Source organism: Eschrichtius robustus, chromosome 18 (genome assembly GCF_028021215.1).
Source record: "Eschrichtius robustus isolate mEscRob2 chromosome 18, mEscRob2.pri, whole genome shotgun sequence".
NCBI lineage: Eukaryota > Metazoa > Chordata > Mammalia > Artiodactyla > Eschrichtiidae > Eschrichtius > Eschrichtius robustus.
Genome location: NC_090841.1, coordinates 9,593,656 through 9,615,453, shown reverse-complemented (window position 1 = coordinate 9,615,453; position 21,798 = coordinate 9,593,656). Strand labels below are relative to the sequence as shown.

At 36.7% G+C, this 21,798-nt stretch overlaps 1 protein-coding gene across 4 annotated transcripts in view; it reads left to right on the top strand.

Annotated features, from left to right (window-relative positions):
- LOC137751904 (NEDD4-binding protein 2-like 2) overlaps positions 1–21,798 on the top strand; it is a 73,631-nt gene that overhangs the window by 30,026 nt on the left and 21,807 nt on the right. The window lies entirely within an intron of this gene.

Genomic DNA, 21,798 nt, shown 5'->3' with positions numbered 1-21,798 from the left:
GCCCTGAGTGGTATGGAAATACTAGAGGCTTGGTTTACTGGTTGTTACACTGTATCATTTCTTGGTGGGGGATGGACTGATTTTAAGGTACGGTATTGTACTAAAAGCTTCCTGTTTGCCTTTCCTACCTTGAACAAAAGTTTTATCTTGATTGTTCTTGAAAGGTGTAGAGGTGGAGGCGGGAGGTCGGGATTGGGAGGGGAGAGAGTAGGCTTGGGAAAATTCCCACAATTTACTATGACTCTTTATCTTAGGTTGTCAAGGCTTGGCCAAAGTATAAAGTAGAGGACTGGAGTTCTTGGAGGCCAAGAACAGTGTGAAATACCTGATGGGTATAAATTGGAATTGAGACTTGATAGTATTGATTTGAATAGGCCCATGAAGAAGTCTTCTAGCATTTGGCAATCATGAGAACATGGAAAGCATGGAAAATAAATAGGGCTTTTTCTCTGAATTGTGTTGCCTAGTGTATATCAGAATGATTTATGTTCTTCCTAAGGACATCAGCTGTATCTTGACTCTTGGGACAATCTACACAGATACATAGTAGAAGTACTCAGTGCAGTGAGAAAATAGCAGGTGTAAGCTGTAGTTACTAGGAATGGAATGATGTTTTCTGATTGGAGGAATGTGGTTGAGAAATATGAACCAGTAGTGAGAAGGGGCAGTAAAATGTTTTCTGCATGAATGTGTAGCAGTGGTGTTACTTTTCCACTGTTCATTTACTAGATTGGTAGTCAGTAAGTGAAATGTGGAGGACGAGGTTCAGGGAAAAGTGGGATTTAGTAGAGGAGAAATAGTATGGGGAAAAGGCCTGTAGGCAGTAGTAACTGAAGGGTCAAAGTCCCAGAGGCAGGAAACAGTAATGGATTTATTCATGCATGTATTTATTCATTCAGCAGTGTTTCATGAGTGCTTACTATGTGCCAGGCATTGTTTTAGGTGGGCTGGGGCTCGGTAACTCCACCTGCCACAGGCTTCATTTAGTAGTCTTAATCTGTCACCTGTTAGAGGCGTTGCCAAGCATACTAGTTAGGAAGCTCTACTCTAGAGAAGGGCCCAGGAGACTCTGAAAACACAATGTTAATGAACTAAGACTTTATCTTGAAGACAATGGGGATCCCCGAAGAGATTTTAGCAGAAGTATGACGTAGTTATATTTGTTTTAATAGGTGTTTTTCAAACTGTTTGTGGTGAAAGATGAGTTTTTAAAAATTTTCCAATGCGCTGCAGTCTGATACTTTAGTAACGTATAATAAAAAAGTGAATTACTAGAAAAAATTTAAGTCAAATATTTTATAATTAAATTCAACAGATATAAAAATTATTCTCAGATTCCTGTAAAAGTTACTTAGTTTCTGTACTCTCGTTGCAGGCTGGTTGCAAACCACTCATGGACTGGAATCCGTATGGATAACCCTTCTGAGTAGCATTGTTTGGAATGGAACAGTCTTGACAATGAGAGTAGTAATAGAAGGAAGGAAACATCTGTGGACATCTTACCAGTTAGTTGGAAGGCCATCAAACATTTTGTGGTGTTTGTTGAATAGTGACCTAAGGTTGCCTAACTGGTTAACAGTTAGGCAGAGGCATAAAGCTTACTGGTGGGTCTTACTCTAGTGGTAAGCGCCCCTGTCCACTCTAGTGTAGTCTCCTCCGTTTCTCCCCCCAGCATTCTGCTCTTTGGGAGTCACTCTGGAGTGGCCCTGGTGTTGGTCAAGTGTAGCTTATGTTTAACCATCTTTTGATTTATAGAATTTGATTATTTGTTTTAGTTTCAGTGGTGACCAGAAGGTTACAAAGATTGGGTGGAACATCTCTCAGGGTAGAGTGAGCTTTGTTATTGCCTGGTTTTCCAGATCATGTGACAGAATCGGCTGGGTCATTTTAGCTGTCCGATATATAGGTTGTAAGAAACTAAAAACTTTGGAGCAAGGGAGCCTCTCTGAATTGACTAAAATGAAAGATGAGTGGAATGGTTAGCCCTTCTGCAACGTTAGTGCATGAAGCTACCCTTGTTCTGGTAGAGGCAGTTTTCCTTGTTTTTCTGTTTTTCTTTTTGTTCCCCTACTAAAAGCAGCAGCATTTATCAGGGAAAAATAGGGGTTCTCCTCAACTCATGTTGTGTTTTTCTTTCTGTATTGTGGAAGACCTGAACTGCACTCTGGAAGTGAATACACCCATCCGACAGGGATGTAAGATCACCCAGTATGTTATTTAGTCAAGCTTTTTTTTTTCTTGATTAAAAAAGGGCTTGTTTGTCTGTAATAAGCACGAGTCCACTTCAATTTGTATGGGCTCCTCACCACACCCTTACTTAACCCTGCCTACTTTAAGTTGGGCTGGCCTGTCCAAGTCTTGGGCAAGAGGAGTGAGAAGGCACTATCAGGTTAGAACCCATATTCTTAAGGTAGCTGATAAATTCAAGAGTTGTTGTCCTTGGAAATACACTCTGAGGCGAGAGGTCATTGCAGAAAGGCTCTTGAATGTGCAGTCAGAATTTGAGGAATTTAGTGGCATGTCAGACCCACCCCTTGGCACAGTCAACAAGTGTCTTTGTCTTCCTCACCGGGGCTCAGTCTCAGATATGTCAGAAAGGTGGTCAAAAAGCAGAGGTAGCCTGGCTGCATACCCCTTTTTGCAGGGGTAATGTGCAAATTATGTAATAGTTGGTGTGGTGTGCCAGTCGGCTAGCTGGCACATTTGCTGTCTTCCTAGTTGTCTCAGTCAAAACCCTGGAGAAGCTGCAGTTCCCACAAGTAACCAGATGAGGGCAACTCTGGGGAATTGATGGTGAGTGGTCGCAGCCTTTTGATCAAGGGCTCAGAAGGGCCCCACCAGATGTTTACTTGCTGGGGTGTCATTGCCACTACCACTGATAGCTCATCTCCCACTGTGTTCCAGGCCAGCTCTGGCAGAGGGGACATGAAGGAACAGGAGCTGGCTGGCTGATTGCTGAGGTGGCTAATGGCAGGTCTGTTCCTTGTCAAGACCCATTTGAGTTTCCCAGGGGTAGGAAAGGCAGGAAAAGCACATGCTAGCCCTTGGGAGTCCCTGAAGAGAGCCAATGGCAATGTTCAAAAGGCACGATTTTGAGGGAGTTAATTGCATATGCACCAACCAGTCATAATTGAGACTGGTTACTGTGCTAGAGACGAAACCTGTGGGTCCTTTTGGGTGCCAAGTCCTTAACCTGTTACTTGATGGTCAGTGGGAGGTGGCGGGGAGGGTCTGGAGAAGGGGTTGGACTGTGAATTAGGAGGGAGCTCAGGGTACTATATGCTAAATGACGCAGAAGTATTTAAGTATTTTAACAAACTGTGTGTGGCCACAGAAGCACACTGACTGATTACTTTAGCCCTTTGAGGTCTGAGACTCATGGCAATTTTTACAAGTATAAGGAAATTGTGCGGTTTCTCCAGTTTTCCTTTAATTCTTCTCTGGGATAGGTAAAGTCTCAGACTGTGAAACAAGAGTACCAAGTGTTAGGTCAGTAGCACTTTTCTCACCTCTGCTATTTGCTGGCATTGGTTGGAGACTAGAATTTGCACCCTCACCCCCACTTTCCTGGATACAAGGAGTAGAGTGTGGCCTCTCACTTGTACACGTTGAATTAGTGGTAGATGTGTCTCTGTGGCTGCCCATTTTAGGGACAAGTCTGAAAATTTGTGCGGGGAGGTGAGAGCAAATAGATTTGGTTGAGGTTCTGGTCAGACAGGTTAGTGATAGACCACAGCTAAGGCAGGATATTCTTCTCAAGGAAGCCAGGAGTGGAAAAATGCAGAAGGAGTGTTCAAGCCAACGTCTTTGGAGAACTTGGAAGACCAGTTTCATTCATTGTTTCCAAGGCTGAAGAGCTTGGGAGCCCTAGAAGGGAATGTGAGAAAAGCCACAGAGAGAGGAAATTCCAAAACCATCATAGCACACAATACATAGAATCTCTGGCATCCTTTTCAACTACTTGATACTTTGAAGTGTTGGGTATGTATATGTATAAAGGTACAAGCTCCAAGCCTTTATATTGATGAATGTAGAGATGGTGTGACACATCTTTCTGTATGTAGTTGACATTTATATAGAAAATTAATAGAAATTATGCAGAAAATGAGACAAATACTGTACCTGGAAATCTAAGATATGTATGTAGGAAACAGATGAGAAAGTATCACTGATAATTATTCTGGTAGGATCAAAGGAGAAGGAGAATGCTGTGGAGACTTCAAGCAGTAAGAAATTGAGCAGGGTAGGTTTGAGTACATTAGAGATGGCTGATTGGGTGTGAGAAGGGTTAAAACACATTGCTTCTAAGTATAACAAAACAGCTACAAAGATAGTGTAATGAATAGAATACTACAGTCACTATCAAGAAATTAGAATCATTGTTTTCATACTACAGTTTTGTTTTGTTTCGTTTTGGCTGAACCCCAAGGCATGTGGGATCTTAGTTCCCCGACCAGGGATCGAACCCTCGCACCCTCCAGTGGAAGCACAGAGTCTTAACCACTGGACTGCCAGGAAAGTCCCTCATACTACAGTTTTGTGACCCTTTACAAGTTGCTGTCCCAGTTAATGACTCAAATATTACATATGAAGATAAATGTCTTTTTGTTTTCTCATGAATACTGTGAATATTAATGAGATGCTATTTATGGTATACTGTGGATTCTGCAAAAAATAACAAACATTATACATATTATTGGCAGAATATTTAACATGTTTTAAAAAATGGGTTTTTAGGGCTAAAAGGGATTTACAGGACATCTAGCTCAAATCTCACATTTTATGAAAGAGGAAATTAAGGTCCTAGGAGGTGAAATAACTTACCACGTAAATTCAGTGGAAAAACTAGAACTAGCGTCCAGCACTCCTGGCTTTCAGTCATTTCTTTCCTTTACCAAAAATCATCCCAGTAAGTATTTATGGTGACTGATATTAGCTTGTAATGTTTCAGTAGTTTATCAGTAAGTGAATCCTTGGCAGTTGCAAATTGGCTACCCAGAAAAATTCACGGAGATTCTAAGGCGGTTATATGAAAGTTGGTTTCCTACTTAATTTATATATCAAAAACGGCATAAAGCATCATTGAAGATAGGCTCAGTTTTAGGACTAGCTTGACTACATTTAACATTTTCATAAGAAACCTTGACAAGAGACTTTGCTGTAATTTGGGGGTAGGGATGGGGCACTTAGCCAACTCAGCAATGCTTGGCATCTGAGCTCTTTGTAAACTATTTTGTTGAATGATTGTGGGGATATTGGTTGATAATAAAAGCCTAAGTAAGACCCAGGTCATGTACCAATTTAAAACATGAATGTACTGTACATAGGTAAGGTTTTCATCACTTTTACACACCCTAAAGTTAACCCAGTTCTACATGCGCAACACAGTGATGCGCAGGATAGAGAAGTGAAAACTGAATCAAAGAAGTCAAGCTGTATGCTGCCTGGAAGTCAATCATCTCTTAAAAAAAATCCAGAAGTCTACAGAAGAGTGGCATAGTCTGACCTTTATGGCCATAGACTTGAACCCACTACAGATTCAACTTTTTAGACAGTTTCTCCTTTGGAACATAATACTAAATAGAAAAAATAAAGTCACTGGTGAGGTACAGGAATGCAGCCAGCCAATCACAAAGGTTGTACAGTCTGCAACTCCACTGGCGCCATACGTGCCAGGGTCCTCCTAAGAGATAGTATGTCATGAAACAAAAGGGACAACTGCCAGCAGGAAAGTAACAGATTTATCGGTGTACTCTGAAGCATGACTTGAAACCATGCTACTGAGCTATTGACATGAAGGAGGAAAAAGCAATGGTTAGTATGCTGTACAGCTTTCACAGGTGGGAGCTGCTCCTTCTGAGCTGTTCAGTAAGATAGAACTCAATCAAATGTGACTGACAGGTATGTAATGAGGACAGTCATCCGAAGTACACAGTGTGCAAATGATCTGTTGTGCTTGCACTGTTTTTTTGGATACACAAACTTGGATATAAATTATACATTAAATAATTCAAGCCTGACCTAAAAAAATTCATACAGGAGGTGAAACAAAAGTCACAGTCCTTTTTATTCCTAATGCCCTTTGTAATCTACTTAGACAGCTTTGTATGCATCCTTCAGGCCCCTTTTGTGTCTGTGAAACACACACATGCACATGTACGTACACATGATACATATTTACATTAATTGAGGCTCTACTGTGTTCCAGATTTTGTGCCAGATGCTTTTTCACTCCAAACACAAATACAGGAACAGTTCACTCATTCAGTAGTCATTTCTTCATGAACGTTGGAACATGGCTAAAATCTCAAAAGATTTAAGAAAGGGTTTCCTGATTTGCTAACGTAGATGTCACATGCTCTCTACACAGACCAAGTCCTTATGCAGTACCTTTCAAAAGTTCTCTTTCTGAAGCAATTTACATTTTTTTTTTTTTTTGTACAAAACCCAAATGAGGCTATTTTAATTGTTTCCCTACCACAGATATTTTAGCAGTAGCAGGTGGTAGTAAAGTTGGGGCAGTCCTAGAGAGAGTAATATAGATCTGATAGCCTGAAGACATTTGAGGATACAAAAACACTATGAAGTGCAGGTAAAGGAACTTGAAAAGCTTAACTATGTGGGGTAGTTTAAAAGAGTAGCTCCTACACATTTGAAGTCATTTAAGGTGTAACTATAGATCAGTATAGTAATGGTAACTTATTTACAGTGACAACATGTGGAAGGCAGAAGTTTGTTAAAAACATCTAGGGGCATCAACCATTTTCCAGTGAATGGAATTATTGATGTCTGTCAAATGGCTAAGTTGTGTATGGTTTTTGCTAGAAAATTAGGGCTACAAAAATGCACACATTCTGTTGCTTTCTGTCAGTGCTTTCTATTTGCATAAATGGTGGGCTTAAAAATAAATACACAATTTTAAATGTATGAAATTTTAAATTTGTGCTTATGAGACCAACCAGTTTTGGAAAGTTTTTAATTCTTAGAGGGCATGATACTTTTTTCTTAATTTCATGTTTGAAAAGATTTTTAAATGTAGTTACTGTATTCGTTTTAAAACAACAGCTGTGACTTTTTTTTTTTTAAGTATTTTATTGTGGTAAGAACATTTAACAGGAGATCTACCCTCTTAACAGATTTTCAAGTGTACAATACAGTATTATCTATAGGCATGACGTTGTGCAGCAGATCTCTAGAGCCTATTCAACTTTTTTTTTTCCTTTAAAATATTTTTTATTTAGTTTTTAATTACCTAAGTGGTGCATATTCCAAATGATACAGAAATGTACACAATTAGGATGGAAACTTTCCCATCAGCTGTGACTTTTAAATGTGTTAAGCATGTTAACTTGGAAAGTTGTAGCAGATCAGGGCTTTCTTAATAGTGCCTGCTACTAATGGGATTTACTAAGTAGGTGTAAGTTTGCGATTTTTTAAAAAAAATTATTCTGTTTATTTATTTTTGGCTGCATTGGGTCTTCGGTGCTGCGCTCGGGCTTTCTCTAGTTTCGGCAAGCAGGGGCTACAGTTCGTTGTGGTGCCCGTGGGCTTCTCATTGCGGTGGCTTCTCTTGTTGCAGAGCACGGGCTCTCGGCGCGTGGGCTTAAGTAGTTGTGGCACGTGGGCTTAAGTAGTTGTGGCTTGTGGGCTCTAGAGCACGGGGTCAGTAGTTGTGGCACGTGGGCTTAGTTGCTCCGCGGCATGTGGGATCTTCCCTGACCAGGGTTCGAACCCGTGTCCCCTGCATTGGCAGGGGGATTCTTAACCACTGCGCCACCAGGGAAGCCCTCTAAGTTTGTGATTTGAAAGGGTGTTAGCTTCCTTTTCGAGCATAGTATACTAATGAATTCTTACTTTAATCATATTTATTTCTGATAAGAAAACAGACATGTTGAGCTTAAACAATTATAGAATACATGTAGGAAAAATAATTTTTGAAAGTTTATCTTTGTGTTTTGGGAGTTTAAAGTAGCATCTTTTGAAAGTGCTAAATCCTAAGGCAGTAGGTGTAATGTACATATGAGATTGTGCCTTGATATCACAAATCTCATTTCAGGCTTAGGACAAGAAGTAAAATTAAACACGCTTCATAATACATTTCTCTTTTCCTGTAGTTTTCAGAAAGTCATTTTGTTTTAGTATTTAATTCATTGCTTTTCAAATCTGTCAGAGGTAAGCCTTTTGGGGAGATATGTGAAAAGACTTCTTTTACAAAGTAATATTTCTTTTTTTCCATATATGCAAATTCCATAATGAATGACCATTTCAATTAGGAAGAACTTCTAGTAGGTTAATGACACTTTATGCAGGTTTTTTTGTTGTTGTTAACTTCTGGGGGTTTTGTTTGTTAGTTTTACTTTTTCCCTGTTGATTATTGGCTTAGCTGCTTTGTAGCCTGAAATTACTTTGACATGACTAGTCAATCAAGAGAAATTGTTAATAATTTCAAATTACTAGAACTTATTCCATATCCACAGAAATTGTCTCCCCTTTTTGTATTTGGTCTGTGCTTAGGATAACATGAGCAGGATTAGTCAGGTGATAATAGTGATGTTGGGATCTATGAATTCTTGTAATTCATGACCATGTAATTTGTCATGATGAGTGGGGGGAGCAGTATTGCATAGTGTTTAAGAATGCAAACTTTAAATGCCAGAGACCTCTGCCACCCACCAGATGTTTGGGGAAAATACTTAAATCTCAGTGTCTCTATCTGTAAATTGGGGTTGTTAATAGTATCTATCTCATAGGGTTGTTAGGAAGATTAAATAAGGTAATACATGTAAAGCATGTATAGTAAGCACAATGAGGAAGAATGTTGATATGATTTATGATTAATAACTGAGTAGAGTCATTTGAGACTCAAAGAATATCGAAAAGAAAAAGCAGCACCCTGACCCTGCAAAATTCCAGACCTATGAATTCTCTCTGCCTGGGTTTGTTCTGTATTTTCAGGTTCTGAGCCACTGTCTTATGGACATATGCTTCTCTTCAACCATGGAAGCATTAATATGTCTCAGTTGAGGCTACTGGAGAAAGTGTTTTCCTGCTCTAAGCAGGGTGAAAAATGAGGATTTACTCTAGTTACAAAATTAAACATTGCATTTCCCACAAATCGTGTAAGTCACCAATATGTAACTCAGAGAAAAGCAACAGCTTCCACCGTTAACCTAGTGGTAAAATTATTCACTCAACAGCACCTCTAAGTCACAGGCACTGTTCTAGGTACTGGGGGAGCAGCTGGGAGCAAAATGGACAAAACTTCAGAAGAAGTCAAAGTCAAGTCAATCATACGGTATGTTAGCTGGTGATAAGTGCTAAGGAGAGAAAGAGAATAAGTAGTGCCTGGCCCAGGGTAAGGGTGCATGTGTTGGGGGTGCAGAGGGAGGCATGGTTGCAATTTTAAATACAGTGGGCAGGATAGGCCTTACCTGAGAAGTGCCATCTAAGCACCTTAGTTTTCCTAATTTTGGTTTAAACAGCTATTAAGAGAATTTTGGAACAACATAAAATCCAAGCCAAAGTATTTTAGTGTTTATTATATGACCACATAACAAAATAAATTATATTTAGCCAAATATTTTTCTTAGTGAATAGTGGGTATTTGTGAAGTAATGCTGTTAGTGTAAATTGTTGTTTCTTAGCAGTGAAAATGAACTGCAAGTATTTTTTAAAAAGAATTAGAATTGTCCAAATCTTGGCGATTAAATTAGACTTGTACTAGAAGAAATGTAGTTGATAGAATTGGAGTTAATGTGTTAGAATATTGAACTCATTTGCCTTTTTAATCATGGATTTTATGCACGCAGCAGTGTGATCTTGTCAAGGGAAAATAAAAAGGCTTTTCTGTATTTGAAGCAATCCCTTTGCACTAATGAGAATTTACTTGAAAAGGTGTTAGAAGATTTGGAAATGAACTACTTCCCTTGGGGAAGTTAACTTTCAGGAAAAGGGTGATTTTTATCTAATATATCTTAAAATATATGCTGCTTTATCTCTTTATACAGTTTTTAAAAATTTGACTAGGGGTGGGCATAATGAAATCAATATACTTAAGAATAAACTAGATTTTAATTTTGAGAACTTGCAGTTATTATTGGCAGTAATAAATTTAAAGCATTATTATCTCAAAGTGCAATCTTGAGAGCTCGCATGATAGAAATAGGAAAATTAATGCAATACGCTATACTGTAGTTTGAATTGGAATTATTCTTGTTCATGACTATTGAAAATGTAGAGAAGTCACCAAATAATACAAGAGCTTTTTTTAGAAAGTGGGTGTTAACAGTAATTCCTGAGTCTTACTAGCTAGAACTGAATTTTCACACAGGCTTTTTTGTGTGTGTGTGGGGGTTAAGTTTATGTTCATTAATCAAAGCTAATGTTCAATAAATCCATAAGTTGATTTATTATTCTAGAGTGAAGCTTAGATGTTGAGAAAACACATTTATATGTATTTTTTCTTTGTTTTGCCTAATTTGTTTACTGAAGAAAGCCTTTATTTATTCATTTATTTATTTTTCTATTACAAAAATAGTACACCTTCAGTGTAGGAAATTCTGGACACACAGAAAATCATAAAGGAATCAACCCCCATAGTTCACCACCATTAATATTTTGCATATTCCTGTGTTTTTAAGTCTATATATGTGCATATTTTAAAACACGTAAATATACAAATACATCAGACCTCTATTATTCTGAGATATATAATTTTGACAGCTGTATAGCATAATGGTTGAAAACATAAGCTTTGGAATCAGAGAGACTTGAGTTTAAGTCTGACTTCATATATTGTTAATTATGAGAACTGGGCAAGTTTCTAAGCCTCAGTTTCTTTATCTGTTAAATGGGGACGATTTAACAGATCGTAAGTTGTTTTTAGGAAGGATTAAATAAGATTTTATATATATATGACTTAACAAATATCTGCCGCCATAGCAAGTGTATAGGAAATATGAGCCATTATTGCTGTTTTTTTTTTTTTTTTGAATTGAAGGCAAGCTTTTTTTTTTTATATTTTTATTTATTTATTTATTTATTTATGGCTGTGTTGGGTCTTCGTTTCTGTGCGAGGGCTTTCTCTAGTCATGGCAAGCGGGGGCCACTCTTCATTGCGGCGCGTGGGCCTCTCACCACCGCGGCCTCACTTGTTGCGGACCACAGGCTCCAGACGCGCAGGCTCAGTAACTGTGGCTTACGGACCCAGCTGCTCTGCGGCATGTGGGATCTTCCCAGACCAGGGCTCGAACCCGTGTCCCCTGCATTGGCAGGCAGACTCTCAACCACTGCACCACCAGGGAAGCCCAGCTGTTTTCTATTTCAGGTTTGTTTTTTTTTTCACTTCAATATGTGGTGAGCATTTTTACAACCTCAGTCTTATTTTCCTGAATGATATTTCCTACTGTATTAACTCAAATTTATTATCTGAATATTTTATCTTTTACTTTTAAATTTTTAATTAAAATAATGACTTATATTAACTTTAGTTGTAACTATAATTACTGATTGGATATAAAAAAGGTTTATGTTCAAATTTTCTTTTTATAAATTTATTTATTTTTGGCTGTGTTGGGTCTTCGTTGCTGCACGCAGGCTTTCTCTAATTGCGGCGAGTGGGGGCTGCTCACTGCGGTGGCTTCTCTTTGTTGCAGAGCATGGGCTCTAGGCACGCAGGCTCAGTAGTTGTGGCGCATGGGGTTAGTTGCTCCGTGGCATGTGGGATCTTCCCAGACCAGCACTCGAACCCGTGTCCCCTGCATTGGCAGGTGGATGCTTAACTGCTGCACCACCAGGGAAGTCCTTAAAACATATTTTTGTCACTGCAGATGGGGTACATAATTTAGACATTTTCTTGAGTTCCAATTTCTCCACGTTATTACCCATACCTGTTATTGTCCCTTTTTTGTATTATAGGCCTCCTACTGGGTGTAAAATGGTATTTCACTGTGGTTTTGATTTTGCATTTCCTTGATGTCTAATGAGATTGAGCATCTTCTCATGTGCTTATTGGTCACTTTCATATCTTCTTTGGAGAAAGGTCTATTCTGATCCTGTGCCCGTTTTAAAATTTGGATTTGTCTTTATATTATTGAGTTGTAAGAGTTATTTATGTATTCTGGGTACAAATTTCTTATCAAATATATAATTTGCAAATATTTTCTCCCGTTCTGTGGATTGTCTTTTTTCACTTTCTTGATGATATCATTTGAAGCACAAAGCTTTTTAATTTTAATTAAGTTCAGTTTATCTACTTTTCTATTTGGTTGCTTGTGATTTTGGTGTTCTCTAAAAATTCACTGCTTAGTTCAAGATAATGAAGATTTACACCTATATTTTCTAATAGAATTTTTATGGTTTTAGCTCTTATATTTAGGTCTTTGATTTATTTTGAGTTAAATTTTGTTTATGGTGTGAGGTAAGGTGCAACTTGATTCTTCTGCATATGGATATCCAATTGTCCACCATTTGTTGAAAAGACTCCTCTTTCCCCATTGAATTACTTATCAAAAATAAATTGGCCATAGATATAAGGGTTTATTTCTGAACCCTCAGTTCTGTTCCATTGACCTCTGTGTTTATCTTTATGCCAACACTACACAGCCTTGATTGCTATAGCTTTATAGCAGGTTTTGAAATTAGGGCGTATGAGTCCTCCGGTTTTGTTCTTTTTCAAGATTGTTAAGGCCAGGGCTTCCCTGGTGGCGCAGTGGTTAAGAATCTGCCTGCCAATGCAGGGGACACGGGTTCGAGCCCTGGTCTGGGAAGATCCCACATGCCGCGGAGCAACTGCGCCCGTGAGCCACAACTACTGAGCCTGCGCGTCTGGAGCCTGTGCTCCGCAACTGGAGAGGCCGTGACAGTGAGAGGCCCGCGCACCATGATGAAGAGTGGCCCCCGCTCGCCGCAACTGGAGAAAGCCCTTGCACAGAAACGAAGACCCTACGCAGCCAAAAATAAATAAATAAACAAAATAATTAAAATAAAAAAAAAAGATTGTTAAGGCCATCCTGGGTCCCTGGAATTTCTATATTAATTTTAGGATCAATTTTCCAATTTCTGCAAAAAAGGCCAGTAAGACTTTGACAGGGACTGCATTGAACCTGTAGATCAGTTTGGGGAGTATTGCCATCTTAACAATACTGTACTTTCTGATCCATGAACGTAGGATGTATTTCCATTTATTTAGTCTTCTTTAATTTCTTTCAATAATGTTTTGTAGTCTTCAGAGTACAAGTCTTGTGCTGCTTTTGTTAAATTTATTCCTAAATATTTAATTCTTTTTGATGATATTGTAAATGGAATTCTGTTAATTTTCAGAGTGTACATTGCTAATGTTTAGAAATACAATCGATTTTTGTATATTGACCTCATACCTTGAAACATTGCTGAGGTAGTTTATTAGTTTTTTAGGATTTTCCTTAAATTCCTTAGGATTTTCTATATATACGATCATATCTGCAAATAGAGATAGTTTTACTTCTTTCTTTCCAATCTGTATCCTCTTTATTTCATTTTCTTGCCAGATTGTGCTAGCTAGTGCCTCTAGTACAATGTTAAATAGGTACGGTGAGAACAGACATCCTGTCTTTTTTCTGATTTTAGGGTGAAACATTCAGTCTTTCACCAGTAAGTATGGTGTTAGCTGTGGTTTTTCATAGATATCCAATATCAAGTTCAGGATGTTTCCTTCTGTTCCTGTTTGTTAAGTGTTTCTGTTACAAAAGAATGTTGGCTTTTGTCAAATGCTTTATCTGTATCAATTGAGATGATCCTGTGGTCTTTGTACTTTACTCTATTGATATGGTGTACTACACTAGTTGATTTTTGGATGTTAAACCAACCTTGCATTCCTGGGATACATCCCACTTGGTCATGATGTATAATCCTTTTTATATGTTGCTGGATTCAATTTGTTAGTTTATGTTTTGTTTTGTTTTTAGTTTTTTGCATCTATATCCATAAGTGGTATTGGTCGGTAGTTTTCCTATCTTGTGATGTCTTTGTTTGCTTTCGGCATCAGAGTGGTGCCAGCCTTATAGAATGAGTTGGGTTGTGTTCTTTCTTCTTCTGTTTTTTTGAAGAGTTTGTGAAGAATTGGTGTTTTTTCTTCCTTATGTAGTTGATAGAATATTTAAAGAAGCCCAGTGAAGCCATTTGGGCCTGGTGTTTTCTTTGTGAGAAGTTCTGAACATCTTTTAAAATATAGTTTGCTTTCCTTTCCAGCAGTTGTTCCTTTACTTTGAGAACTTTTCTTCATCTTTTCTTGTGTGGATGAAAAAAATGACCTTAATCTTACTTAACAAGAATAATGATTGTGTTTACCACTTTCAAAAGCAAACAAGCAAAATAAAAACAGTATAAAAGTAGGAACAAAGGAAGTAAAGAAAGCAAGCCATATATTTTCTTTTTAAAATTTAATTTAATTTTTTTTTTGGCCGCACTGTGGCATGCTGGATGTGGGATCTTAGTTCCCCAACTAGGGATCGAACCCGCGCCCCCTGCAGTAGAAGCATGGAGTCTTAACCATTGGACCACCAGGGAAGTCCCAAGCCATATATTTTCAATGAAATGTTTTAGTGGTTAACCTGTGAATAAAATAATGTCATTTTATTGCATTGAATCAATAGGTCATTTTGCTTTAAAGTCAAAAATCTCACAGCCATTTAGAAGACAGTCATTTTGTAACTTGAAAATTCCCTGCATTTTAAGTATTTTTTATAATTGTTATATATTCTGTTTCTTATGCTTTTAATTTTATAGTTAAAGGCTGTCCTATATTATGGCAATAATTTAGTTATGAGGTTATCCAAGTAAGTAGAAATGATCCAGCGTACTTTAATAGTATTTCATGTACTTAAGAATAAAGTAATATTAGGTTTTCTAGCTATTTTTTAGTAATTACTATCCTAGATCATAATCATCAAAAAAAAAACATTTTTCAGGAGAAAATGACTTTACTAAGGATGAAAAGCCTTTATCTAGATGTTTTTAAGTAATATATATGAAGTCAAATGCAATTTATAGTACTTCAGACTGATATTACTTAGACTAGAATTTACACAGCTCCTGGTAGTAACAATCCCATCTTGTAAATGTATTATATAAATGATGAGAAATGTTAATAAGAAAAACTGTGGCATAAAATTACTAGATTATTATTTTAGAAACTAAGTTTTAAAAAGTATTCATGCAATACCATTACCTACTCCTGCTCCAGCCCCATATAGGTAAGTATAAATAAAGGCCACCTGGCATGTTCCTGTCTTTCACCAAGTTGTCAGTCTGGATGCCAAGATGTGTCTGAAATTTAGTGATGGGCAGCCTACAAGAATCAATTGTATTTTTATGCACTAAGTAGTCTTGCTAAGTAGTGCTCAGCAAGAAACAAAGCTTTAGTAAAATTTTAATAAGAATATAGATTATCTGGTTAGAACAAGCTGAAGAGAAACAGTCTAGTCATCAAATGCCATCTGACTTTGTTCTTTCAAAAACAAGTTGACACTTCTTTCTCCCTATCAGTAGCATGTGAACTTGACTTGATGGATTTGCTCTGCCTGGTAGCCTTGATGGATTTGCTTTGCCCATTATATTCTCTTACAGGACTTATCTTCAGGTGTACACATTTGTGAAAATACTGGGTTCTGAAATATAGTCTCTGGCCATGTGTAAGGAGGCTGTTTCACAACTTGAAACTTGGTCTTGCTACTAAACATTAGCGCTGGGCTGTAAGTGAGCTAATTAACCTCAGATAATGGCTGGTGCTTCAGACATCTATGTTTAAGTTTATCACATTAGTGAAATAATGAGAAGAAAATTTATGGAAGTTGAAAAAGTAATTGAATATAGAGTACACTGATACAAACATGAAAGTCTGAAGAAATGTTTGAAAAACGAACTAGCAGTATATAGGACCAAATACCAAAATTTGACGCAAAAGACAATATTGTAACATGAAATTAGTGTAAGAAATTTAAATTTTGTATCCACAACAAAATGAAACATTAACCACTCTTACAATGACAGACTAAATAAATGAAAACTTACATAAACTATATTTAGTTTTATCATTTCTACTTTTTAGGATTCAGGGTAGAAGCAATCTTTTTCTCTCCTACCTACTGATAGGAAAACTATATGAAATATGACTAAAGTAAGGAGTCTAATAATAGGCAATCTATTTAATTACTTTTAATCACAATAGATATGTAAAGCCCCGCTATAACACAACTGATTGTATACATTCAGCTATACTGAAGATCAATGCATTTTTTGTCATCTAACTATAACAACAACCTGATATAACAGCTAAACCCACTATGAGTAAGGTTTTACTTATTCAATAAATAACTACTGATTACCCATCATGAATCAGGCATTGGCTATATTCTAGGACATTGAAAGGTACTGTTTGGTTAAGTTTTGTGTGACTTTTATTGTTATTTTAAAGGAATATTTAAGATATACAAAAAGATAAGAGTAAGCCAACAGTGTTCATTCACAGGCCAGCCACAAGTATAGTTGAAGGCCCCCATATGCCCTTTTCCCTGAAAGATACAGGCAACAGAGCCATGAAGGTGTAAAATATATACACATACACACATTTAAGTTTTGAACTGTGGTATACTTTAAAGCTTATTACACAAAACAAAGACAGCATGGGCCACATTTGGGTTTAGCTTCCAAGGCTGTAATAGGACAGGGTCACCATCCGCATTGAGATATAAGGTTCCAGAGACTGTGCTAGACTGAGTGTGGTATTTACAGAAGAATTTGAATAATGGTCAAGGAGGAAAGCAAAAGAAAAAAACAGGAAAATTGGCCCTGAGTATAAGATTTTTGGTATGAATTAAAGCCAGGATATGATGAGCCAGAAATGGGCTCAACCCTTTTTGGGTAATTGTTCACTTTCAGAATCCAGTGAAAGCCAATAGTCCCTCTTCCTATAAGAATTACATGTACATATTCATACTTTATTTCAGTTTGAGGGAGTTTACAGATCCTCTGAAGTCTTGAATACCTGTAAATGAATATTGGCATAAGTTTGGGGTGTAGGGAGAGTGCAAAATGGGTCAGTGAAAGTGATTTGGGTCAGAATGTGAATAAGTCTGAGACCTCTTTATAAAGTGAGAGAGAGATGACATCATCAAGCAGTGGGCTTCAAATTATTCCACAGAAGACTTTCGGGTTTGTCGATCATACCTCAATAAAGCTGGGGGAAAAATTTATTCGCTGCTTCAGGCAGGTAGTAGGAGTCTGGGTAAGTGGAACTTTGGCCACACTCTTTAATCAGAACGGCTTCCTCTACTTTTACATGTATTTGGATTCTATTTAAAATATTGATTAACAGTTGGGTTCTACTCCTTGTAAAGATATTTATATACAAATATTTCTTCTTCAAGTCCCTGCTTTCGATCCTTTTGGGTATATGCCGAAAAGTGGAATAGCTGGATCATATGGTAACTCAATTTTTATTTTTTTGAGTAACTGTCTTCCGTAGAGATTGTACCATTTTACATTCCCACCAACAGTATACAAGGGTCCAATTTTTCCACAGCCTCACCAGATCACCAACACTTGTTGTTTTCTGTGTTTGTTTGTTTTGATAACCATCCCAATGTGTTGTGAGGTGGTATCTCATAATTTTGATTTGTATTTCCCTAATGATCAGTGATATTGGGCATCTTTTCATGTAGTTATTGGCCATTTGTATATCTTCTTCAGAGAAACGTCTATTCAAGTCCTTTGCTCATTGTTTTAAAAATTGAAGTATAGTTGATTTACAAAATTGTGTTAGTTTCAGGTGTACAGCAAAGTGATTTCAGTTATACATACATACATATATAAGTATGCTTTTTCAGATTCTTTTCCATTATAGGGTATTAAAAGATATTGAATATAGTTCCCTGTGTTATACAGTAGGTCCTTGTTGTTTATCTGTTTTGTATACAGTGGTGTGTATCTGTTAATACCAAATTCCTAATTTATCCCCCCCTCTTTCCATTTGGTAACCATAAGTTTGTTTTCTGTGTCTGTGAGTCAATTTCTGTCTTGTAAGTAAGTTCATTTGTATGATATTTTTAGATTCCACTTATAAGTGATATCATATGATGTCTTTCTCTGACTGACGTCACTCAATAATGATAATCTCTAGGTCCATCCATATTGCTCCAGATGGCATTATTTCACTCTCTTTTATGACTAATATTCCATTGTGTGTATACACACACACACACACACACACACACACACACACCCCACATCTTCTTTATTCATTCATCTGTTGATGGACATTTAGGTTGCTTCCATGTCTTGGATATTTTAAATAGTGCCTTTGCTCTTTTTTTAAATCAAGTTGTTTTTTGTTTCTTTGTTGTTGAGTTTTAGGAAATCTCTATATATTCTGGATATTAATCTTTTATCAGTTATATGATTTGCAAATATCTTCTCTTCTTTTGGTTGCCTTTTTACTAAGTTAATATTGTCTTTTGATGCAAAAAATGTTTTCATTTTCATGAAGTCCAATTTGTCTATTTTTGTTTTTGCCTGTGCCTTTGGTGTCATATCCAAGAAATAATTGCTAATCCCAATGTTGTGAAGCTTTTGCTTCAAGAAATCATTGCCAATCCCAATATTGTGAAGCTTTTGCCCTATGTTTTCTTCTGAGAGTTTTATAGTTTTAGATCTTACCCTTAGGTTAATTGAGTTACATTAGGTCAATTAGTTGAGTTAATTTGTGTATATGGTTTTCGGTAAGGGTCCAGCGTCATTCTTTTGCACGTGGATATCTAGTGTTCTCAGCACTATTTGTTGAAAAGACTTTCCTTCCTCCATGAATCGTCTTGACACCCTTGTCAAAAATCATTTGACCATATATGTGAAGGTTTATCTCTGGTCTCTCTATTTTATTTTGTTGGTCTATATATCTCTCTTTATGCCAGTGCAACACTGTTTTGAGTACTGTGGTTTTGTAGTAAGTTTTGAAATCAGGAAATGTGAGTCCTCCATCTTTGTTCTTTTTTCAAAATTATTTGGCTATTAAGGGTCCCTAGAGATTCCATATGAATTTTTGGATGGATTTTTCTATTTCTTCAAAGAAGTCATTGGGATTTAGAGAGGGATTATAGTGAAACTGTAGATCACTTTGGGTAGTATTGACATCTGAACAATATTAATTCTTCCAATCCAGAAACATTGGATGAATTTCCATTTATTTATGTCTTGTTTATTTTTTTTCAGCAATGTCTTATAGTTTTGTATTTTTTTAAATTTTTTTTTTTGATGTGGACCATTTTTAAAGTCTTTATTGAATTTGTTACAATATTGTTTCTGTTTTATGCTTTGTTTTTTTGGCCACAAGGCATGTGGGATCTTAGCTTCCTGAACAGGGATCAAACCTGCAGCCCCTGCATTGGAAGGCAAAGTCTTAACCACTGGACCTCCAGGGAAGTCCCCAGCAATGTCTTGTAGTTTTCATTGTATAAGTCTTTCACTTCCTTGGTTAATTCCTAAGTATTTTATTATTTTTGATGCTATTATATCAATAAATGGAATTGTTTTTCTAATTTCCTTTTCAGATTTCATTGTTAGTGTATAGAAATGTAACTGATTTTTCTGTATTGACTTTTATCCTGCTACTTTGAATTCATTTATTAGTTCTAGCAATTCTTTGTGGAATCTTTAGGATATCTACATATAAGATTATATCATCTGCAAACAGAAATAATTTTACTTCTTCCTTTCCAGTTTAGATGCTTTTATTTTTTTTTTCTTGCTTAATTGCTCCAGCCAGAACTTCCAGTACTATATTAAATAGAAGTGGTGAAAGTGATTATACTTATCTTATTCCTGATCTTAGAGAAAACACTTTCAGTCTTTCAACATTGTCTGACATTCGCAGTGAGTTTTTCATATCTGTTGTTTATTATGTTGAGGTAGTTTCCTTCTATTCCTAATTTGTTGAGTGTTTTTATCATGAAAGAGTGTTAAGTTTTGTTAAATGCTTTTTCTGCATCAATTGAGATGATCATGTGGATTTTTCCCCTTCATTTTGTTAATATGGTGTATTACATTGATCAAGTTTTGTATGTTGAGCCATCTTTGCATTCCAGGAATAAATTCCACTTACTCATGGTGTATAATTCTCTTAATATGTTACTGAGTTTGGTTGAGGATTTTTGCTTCAACACTCATAAGAGAACAATTTTCTTTTATTGTGTCTTTGTCTGACTTTGTTGTCAGCATAATGCTGGCTTCATAGATGAGTTACAAAGTGTTCCCTCCTCTTCAGTTTTTTGGGAAACTTTGAGAAGCATTGGTATTAGTTCTTGTTTAAATTTTTGATAAAATTCACCAGTGAAGCCGTTAGGTGTAGGGCTTTTCTTGGTCAAGAGATTTTTGATTACTGATTCAATCTCTGTTTTAGTTATAGGTCTATTCAGATTTTCTATTTATTTGTGATCCAGTCTTGGTAGGATTTGTGTTTCTAGGAATTTTTACATTGCATCTAGGTTATCCAGTCTATTGGCATACATTTTTTTTTCTAGTACTCTCTTATAATCATTTTTATTTCTATAGAATTGGTGGTAATGTCCCCATTTTCATTTCTGATTTTAGTAATTTGAGTCTTCTCTCTTTTTAATCTTAGTCCACATTTATCAATCTTGTTAATCTTTTATAAAGAACTTTTGATTTCATTAATTTTCTCTATTTTTCTATTCTCTAGTTTATCTCTGCTCTAATCTTTATTATTTCCTTCTTCCTACTTTAGTTTAGTTTGTCCTTTTCCTAATAACTCCTAAAGTTGTAAAGTTTAGTTGTTGATTTGAAGTCTTTCTGTTTTTTTAGTGTAAGCTTTTATAGCTTTAAATTTTCCCCTTCGTACTACTTTCACTTTGTCCCATACGTTTTGGTATGTTGTGTTTTTGGTTTTGTTTATCTTAAGTATTTTCTAATTTCCCTTGTGATTTCTTTTTTGATCCATCAGTTGTTTAAGAGTGTGTTATTTAATTTTCACAAATATGTGAATTTACCATTTTTACTTCTTTTATTGATTTCTAATTTCTTCCTATGTGGTGGGAGAAGACACTTTGTATGATATCTATCATTTTTTTGTTAATTTTTATTTATTTATTTTATAAAGGTATTTATTTACTTATTTATTTTGGGCTGTGTTGGGTCTCCGTTGCTGCGCATGGGCTTTCTATAGTTTCAGTGAGTGGGGGCTACTCTTTGTTGCGGTGCGCAGGCTTCTCATTGCGGTGACTTCTCTTGTTGCGGAGCACGGGCTCTAGGCACACGGGCTTCAGTAGTTGTGGCATGTGGGCTCAGTAGTTGTGGCTCATGGGCTCTAGAGCACAGGTTCAGTAGTTGTGGTGCATGGGCTTAGTTGCTCCACAGCATGTGGGATCTTCCCGGACCAGGGCTCGAACCCGTGTCCCCTGCATTGGCAGGTGGATTCTTAACCACTGCATCACCAGGGAAGTCCCGATATCTATCATTTTAAATCTTTTGATACTTAGCTTGTAGCCTAACACAAATTTGTATTAATTTGTGTCTTAATTTGTAGTCTGTTGTGGAAAGTGTCCCATATGTGCTTGAGAAGAAGGTGTGTGCTGTTACTGTTGGGTACAATATTCTGTATATGTCTGTTAGATCTGGTTGTCTTATTGTGTTGTTTAAGCCCCCTGTTTCCTTACTTATCCTCTGTCAGGTTATTCTATCCATTACTGAGAGTAGGGTAATGAAGTCTCCAAGAATTATAGAACTGTTTCTCCCTTCAGTTCTTCAATTCAGGTT